The sequence below is a fragment of the Myotis nattereri genome, assembly GCF_964212035.1.
Source record: "Myotis nattereri genome assembly, chromosome: X".
Lineage (NCBI taxonomy): Eukaryota > Metazoa > Chordata > Mammalia > Chiroptera > Vespertilionidae > Myotis > Myotis nattereri.
Genome location: NC_138078.1, coordinates 46,729,663 through 46,737,533, shown reverse-complemented (window position 1 = coordinate 46,737,533; position 7,871 = coordinate 46,729,663). Strand labels below are relative to the sequence as shown.

The 7,871-nt window shown below is 44.2% G+C and overlaps 1 pseudogene across 1 annotated transcript; it reads right to left on the bottom strand.

Annotated features, from left to right (window-relative positions):
* Positions 1-338: 338 nt before the first annotated feature.
* LOC308511682 (copine-3-like) lies at positions 339-5,468 on the bottom strand (annotated as a pseudogene). Its single transcript has 4 exons — positions 5,237-5,468; positions 4,183-4,555; positions 1,086-1,688; positions 339-854 (listed from the first exon to the last, which is right to left on the bottom strand). The product of its transcript is annotated as a copine-3-like (transcript).
* Positions 5,469-7,871: the final 2,403 nt, after the last annotated feature.

The following is a 7,871-nucleotide window of genomic DNA, read 5'->3' as shown; positions in this document are numbered from 1 at the left end:
GCTGCTGTGAACTCGGGATTAGCCCAGGAAAAGCACTGAACCTTTACAGGAACAAATCCAGTGTCATCTACTCTGAGAAGCCTTGTCACCGAAGTGGGGGCTTGTTACACAAAGCACAGAAACTTGAAATCATGCTATCGCTACAGGTTCCATCTTTCTACTGAGAAACATTCGAAATGGCATCTCATCCGATGAAAGTAGTCACAACAAACTGCTTTCCTCATGGGAGTGTCTGCTCCAGACAGCCTCACAGCAGCCCCAGAATCAGAAGCAACCACTGAATTGATTGGGTAAAGATTAGCTTAGGGTTTTCCTCCAGAACGTATAAAAATAATGCTTTAAGTAGAAAGAATCTGTAGAGAACTAGGTTTGCAGCATAAATGCTGGGGTGACAGTAAATGATGTGGCAGATCCATGATTGGGAGGCAGGACCTTCGTTTGGTGGCTGAAGGGTTCTTGGGGGGAAGGAGCTTGTAGGTGTTGAAGTAGCCCACCACCTGCTAGGGGATCTTGGCCAGGACACACTGGGCCAGTGCTTCCTTGGGAGCATTCTGGAACTGTCTGAAAGGCACGAAGTGCACGATATTTCTATTGGCGACCTCATCCGCAGGGGAGCACAGGGACCCGCTGTCACTGTCCAGGAACTCATGGCCTTGAAGTTGGCGCTGCCCACTCTATGATGATGGACATGGGCAGCTTGGTGACATTGATGATGGCCTGTCTGGTCATGTCCAGGTCTGTGATCACACCCTCAGTGTTGATCAGGAACACAAAATATTGAGAAACTGTCTGCTGCTGTGTGGCTTCAGCAGCAAACCTAGCCATGTGGTTGATGATCAGGGAGAAATTCATTGGTCCATAGAGCAGTGGTTCTCAACCTGTGGGTCGCGACCCCTTTGGGGGTTGAATGACCCTTTCACAGGGGGTCGCCTAGGACCATCAGAAAACACATATATAATTACATATTGTTTTTGTGATTAATCACTATGCTTTAATTATGTTCAATTTGTAACAATGAAATTGGGGTCACCACAACATGAGGAATTGTATTAAAGGGTGGCGGCATTACGAAGGTTGAGAACCACTGCCATAGAGCTTTATCTGAGGCAGGCAGGCCCCATATGCCTCCACAATGCCCTGGATCTCTTTGCAGTAGGGGTTGAATTGATTGAAGTTCATGGGAAACTCATGTGAAACCTGCCACTGAGGAGGTATCTGAGCTAAAAACCCAAATGCTGGGAACATCTTATCTTCATTGTAGTCTTGAATGACCATCTCCATGGACCAGCTAGTGGTCAAGTACTCATTCACACCATTGGGGCTGATGTAATGAAGGGAGTCAGGGAACAGCAGGTCCCCACTGGAGCTGGTGAAGTCCACCGTGAAGGTAAAATTCAGCCGACATCAGCCCATGATGTAGTCCAGGAAGATGCACTCCACCATGAACTCTCACTGCTTCATGCTAATGCCACCAGAATTCCTGTAGCCTTTCTTCTTCTGTCTCTTCTTCTTGTTGAAGCACTCAAATTCAACCAGTGAGAACCTGGAGGCCTCTTTCAGCTTTGTCATGGTGGTCTGAAACATCCCGATGAGATCATGGGACCTGTTTTTGTCATAATCGTAGTACTCCACCAAAATAGTCTTATCCATATTTCTGTAGCATAGGGAGTTAAGAGATTTTAAAAGGCCTTTAAACAGGATGCATGTTGTTGGGTTTTTTTAATATATATTTTTATTGATTAAGATATTACATATGTGTCCTTATCCACACGTTACCCTCTACCCCCCCCCACCCCCTGCTCATGCCCTCACCCCCCCCATTGTCCGTGTCCATTGGTTAGGCCTATATGCTTGCATATAAGTCCTTTGGTTGATCTTTCCCCCTTACCCCCACCCTCCCCTACCTTCCCTCCAAGGCCCGACAGTCCAATCAATGCCTCTCCATCTCTGGATCAGTCCTTGTTAATAAGTTTATGTTGTGCATTGTATTCCACAAATGAGTGAGATCATGTGGTATTTATCCGCTCTCCAGTTCCATCTATGCTGTGACAAATGGTAAGAGTTCCTTTTTCTTCTTCCTCTTCTTAAAGAATACCTTTCAGCATTTCATATAATGCTGGTTTGGTGGTGATGAACTCCTTTAGCCTTTTCTTATCTGTGAAGCTCTTTATCTGACCTTCTATTATGAATGATAGCTTTGCTGGATAAAGTAATCTTGGTTGTAGGTTCTTGGCATTCATCACTTTGAATATTTCTTGCCACTCTCTTTTGGCTTGCATGGTTTCTGTTGAGAAATCAGCTGACAGTCGTATGGGTACTCTCTTGTAGGTAACTGACTGTCTTTCTCTTGCTGCTTTTAAGATTCTATCTTTGTCTTTTGCTCTTGGCATTTTAATTATGATGTGTCTTGGTGTGGTCCTCTTTGGATTCCTTTTGTTTGGGGTTCTCTGCGCTTCCTGGACTTGTAAGTCTATTTTTTTGACCAGGTAGGGGAAGTTTTCTGTCATTATTTCTTCAAATAGGTTTTCAATATCTTGCCCTCTCTCTTCTTCTGGTACCCCTATAATTCTGATGTTGGTACGCTTGAAGTTGTCCCAGAGGCTCCTTACACTATCTTCATATTTTTGGAATCTTTTTTCTTTATTCTTTTTTGGTGGGTCTTTTTTGTTTCTTCGTATTTCAAATCTTTGACTTGATTCTTGGGATCCTCTTGTCTGCTGTTGGACCTCTGTATATTATTCTTTATTTCAGTCAGTGTATGCTTAATTTCTAGTTGGTCCTTTTTCATATCCTCGAGAGTCTCACTAGTTTTATCGAGGGTCTCACTAAATTTATCTGCGGTTTCCATAAAATTCTTGAAAAACCTTATAAACGTGGCCTTGAACTCTATATCCAGTCGTTTGCTTTCCTCCATTTCTGTCATTTGTGACCTGTTTCTTTGTCTCTGCATTTTTTATGCTTCCCTGTGTTGGTAGAGTGACTTTGTGTGCTAGGTGTCCTGTAGGGCCCAGTGGCTCAGCCTCCCCAGTTACCTGAGGTGGACACTCTTGGTGTACCCCCTTGTTGGCTTTTTGCACAGTCTTATTGTAGTTATGCCTTGATTGTTGTAGGATCACTGGGAGGAATTGACCTCCAGGTCAATTGGCAGTGAGAATCAGCTGTGTCTGCAGTGGGAGAACTTCTGTGTTGAAGACACCCTTCTGGGGCAAGACTTGCTTCAGTGGAGCTTTGGTGTTCACTGAGTCTGACCCCTGAGTGTGTCCCTTATGGATCTGAGGAGTTGTAATCTGGATGGTCCCCCTCTGACCACTGGGTACACTGGCTCTTGGATCTAAGGAGGTGCTAATTTAGCTTCTGCCTGAGGTTACACAGCAGGAGCTACAAAGAGAACTGCAGATTCCCCTTCCTTTTTTGGAGTTTGTAGGTACCCTGATGAGGCCCAGCTGTGAAGCAATGCAAGCTTCTGTGGGGCCTTGGGCCTTCTCTTGGAAGTTCTGGGTCTGTCTGGCCCAGCTGCAGTTAGGTAATTTTCAGGTTGCAAAGGGCCGGGGCATTCATATGCAAAAGCCTCTGCCACAGCCTGGGTGGGGCGGGGTCTCAGGGAATCGAAGGGCAGAGCAAGCAGCTATGGCGGATTCTCAGCCCTGCCATATGGGGCCGCGCGTCTCAGTGTCCTGGTAATTTCTGCAAGCACCTCTGAGGGAAAGCCGACCTCAAGTTCTGAGTTCTGCCTGCTGCCAGACAGTCCAGTTTCTCCCCGTATGAGTCCTGGGTCCCCCGAGACTTCCCAGAACCAGAGTTCAGAGCAGTCTGGAGCTTGTGACTCCCTCCTGATTGAAAAAGACAGCCGTGTCCTCAGGTGCCAGTCTCTTTCTGCGGGCGCGAGCCTCCGTACCTCTGCACTTTACTTCCACAGCTCCTCTGGCTCTCAGTGTGCTTTTCTTTCCTTCTAGTTGTAGAATTTCCACTCAGCCAGCCTTCCTGTAGTTCTGGATGATGTCAGTTTTGTCTTTATGTTGTTTTTTTGAAGTTGTTGTGGGAGGCAGCAATTTCCCGGTGTTTATCTATGCCACCATCTTAGTTTCTACCATTCCGTGGTTTATTGAGCCCTTGGTGTTCTCATCTTGTCCCCATTTTTGCGATGCTTCTGTTTTGTGTTGTTCTTCCTCTCTGCCCCAGGATCTCGATTCATGTTGTTTTTAATGACCTCTATTTGATGCACCAAGAGCCAGGTTCTGTCAGATGTCTGCTTGAGGAATTCCAGATAAGGATATGACTTGCCAAATAGATCCTTATTACCCAGTTTTCTTGCTTTCATTTCAAACAAGACCACTCTGCTATCCTTTATTTCTTCAGCTGAAATCCTGATGCTGATCTTCCGCATGGGCCATGCCTTTTTTCAACACCAGTGGTCAAGTCAGCTTCTTACTGGAAACAATCTGTCCCAGGGTGCATTCATATTCTCCCAAGAAGTCATCATCACTCAGCTAGATGGTTTTGTTGTTGATGTGATAAATCCCAAATTACAATTTCTGAACCACTTCAAAGTAGTATTCTATATAATAAAGAGCTAATATGCAAATGGCCGTTATGCCCTCACACTGTCAGACAGTAATGGCTCAGACACTTAACCCTGGGGAGAGAGGAATGGGGACCAGCCAGGCACAAATGAGCTTGTGAGAGAGAAATGGGTACCAGCCAGGCTGTGGCTGAGGAGAGGGACAAGCTGCATGCCCCATGGTCCTGGGCTCCAGCAGCTGTGCCTGGGCCTGCAGTCCGGGAGAGGGACAATCCGCACGCCCCATGATCCCTGTGGTCCCGGGCACCAGCAGTTGCCTCAGGAGAGGAAAAAGTCACCTGCCATCCTGTCCCGGGTGTCAGCATCTGTGCCTGCTCCCTGGGAGGGGGACAAGCCACCTACCCCATGGTCCCCTGCGGCTGTGGCTGGCCCAGGTGAAGCCGGCCCAGGTCCTGGATGCCTGTGGCTGGCCAGAGGGAGGGAAACCTGGGTCCCAGGTGCAGGGCGAGGTAGAGGCAGTTAGGGGCAATCAGGCTAGCAGGGGAGCAGTTAGGGGCGATCAGGCAGGCAGGTAAAGGGGTTAGGGGTGATTAGGCATACAGGCAGGTGAGCGGTTAGGAGCTAGCAGTCCCAGATTGCAAGAGAGGTAGTTGGACATCCCCTGAGGGGTCCCGAATTAGAGAGGGTGCAGGCCGGGCTGAGGGACCTTCCCTCCACCCCCGTGTATGAATTTCATGCACCAGGCCTCTAGTTCAATAATAAACATTTTGGAGAATGTGGGATTTGGTCTGTTCTTAATCCTCTCTGTGTGTTCAGCCTCATATCACTGCTATCCTCTCGGGTTCAAAAATAACACACACAAAGGATCCAATTTGGACCTAATGCCTTTGTCCAGAAGATTGTCACAGGAAACATTCAGCTCCACCTTCCTCACATAGTGGGCAGCCATCTCTGGAGCTCTGGTCAAGAGGTCATACCAGGCAGAAAGTCCACAGTAGGCGGGCAGCAGTGTCACCCCTCTTTCTCTTTTTTCAAAGTGCTGTAGTTTTCCAAGCACAGCTCATTTCCCTTCTGATTAAGTTTATTTCTAAGTATCTTATTTTTCTTGTTGCAATGGTAAATAGGATTGTTTTTTGTTTTTTTTTTTTCTCATTGTGAGAGATCATTATTGGTGCATTAAATTACCATTAATTTCTGGGAGTTAATTTTATATCCTGCTACATTGCCAAAATTATTTATTAAATGGAGTAGCTTTTTTGATGGAGTATTTAGGGTTCTCTATGTACACTATCATGTCATCTGCAAATAATGACAGTTTTACTTCCTCCTTTCCAATTTGTTTGCTTTTTTTTTCTTTTTTTAAAAATATATTTTATTACTTTTACCGAGAGGAAGGGAGAGGAACAGAGAGTTAGAAAGATTGATCAGCAGCCTCCTGCACACCCCCCACTGGGGATGTGCCCGCAACCAAGGTACATGCCCTTGGCTGGAATTGAACCTGGGACCCTTCACTCTGCAGGCCAATGCTATCCACTGAGCCAAACCAGCCAGGGCTGCTTTTTTTTTCTTATTGTCTGGTCACTGTGGCTAGGACTTCCAGTACTATGTTGAATAAGATGGTGAAAGCAGACATCCCTGTCTTATTACTGTTCTTCAGGGAAATAGTTTTAGTTTTTGCCCATTGAGTATGATCTTGGCTGTGGGTTTATCATATATGGATTTATTATGTTGAAATATGATCCCTCTATTCCAACTTTGCTGAGAGTTTTTATCAACAATAGGTGTTGAATTTTGTCAAGTGCTTTTTCTGCATCAATTAGTATGATCATGTGATTTTTGACTTTCAATTCGTTTATGTGATACTAGAGGTCCGGTGCACAAAGTTTGTGCACTCAGAGAGGGGAGGTCCCTCAGCCCTGCCAGTGATCTCTCACAGTCAGGGAACCCTTGGGGGATGTCCAACTGCCCTGGAGGTGGGAGAGACTCCTTCCAGTGCCAGCTGCGCTCACCAGCCATGAGCTTAGCTCAGGGCTTCTGGCTGAGTGGCGCTCCCCCTTCAGGAGCACATGGACCATCAGGGGACAGATCCTGCATTGAGCATCTGCCCCCTGGTGGTCAGTGCACATCACAGTGACCAGTTGTTCAGCTTTTCAGTCTATTTGCATATTAGCCTTTTATTATATTGGATATCACCTTCATTGACTTGCAAATATTGTACCAGCCTTGCATTCCCTGGATAAATCCCACTTGGTCATGCTGCATGATCTTTTTAATGTATTGCAGGATTTGATTTGCTACTATTTTGTTGAGAATTTTAGCATCTATGTTCATCAGGGATATTGGCCTGTGATTCTCTTTCATTGTAGTGTCTTTATCTAGTTTTGGAATTAGTATAATGCTGATCTCATAAAAAGTTTGGAAGTGTTCCTTCCTCTTGGATTTTTGGAGTAGTTTGAGCAGGATAAGTATTAATTCTTATTTGAATGTTTGGAAAAACTCCCTGTGAAGCCATCTCAAGCAAAGCTTTTGGTTGCTGAGAGTTTTGTTGTTGTTGTTTGTTTTTTAATTACTGTTTCAATTTTTGTCAGTAGTCATCTACCTATTCAGATGTTTTGATTCTTCCTGATTGAGTTTTGGAATACTGTATTTTTCTGGGAATATGTCCATTTCATTCAGGTTGTCATCCTTGTTGGAATATACTGTTTATAGTAATTTTTTAAGATCCTTTGTAATTTTGTGGGCTTGTTACTTCAACTCTTATGTTTCTGAATTTGTTGTTTTTTTGTTTGTTTTTTCGGTACCCTCTCTTTGCTTCTTGATGAGTCTGGCTAAAGGTTCATGAACCTTATCTTTACATAGAACCAGTTCTTGCTTTCATTGATCTTTTGTATTTTTTTTTATTCTCTATGCAATTTCTTTCTGTTTTGATATTATTATTTCCTTCCTTCTAGTCATGCTGGGCTTTTCTTGTTTGTCTAATTCTTTAAGTTGTAGGGTTTAAGAACTTATTATTAATTTTTATTGTTTTTTATTATTGTTGTTTTTTTAGACAGGTCTGTAATGCTATGAACTTGCCTCTCAAGACTGTTTTTACTGTGTCCCAGAGATTTTGTATTGTTGTGTGTTCATTTTCATTTTTTTTTCGAGGAAGTTTTTTATTTCCTCCTTTATCTTATAGGCAACCCATTCATTATTTAATAACATGTTATTTAGCCTCCATGTGTTTGAATATTTTTGAGTGTTTTTATATAGTTGATTTCTAATTTCATTCCATTGTGATCTGAGAAGATGTTTGATAGGATTTCAATCTTCTCGAACTTGTAGAGACTTGTTGTTTCCTAACATGTGGTCT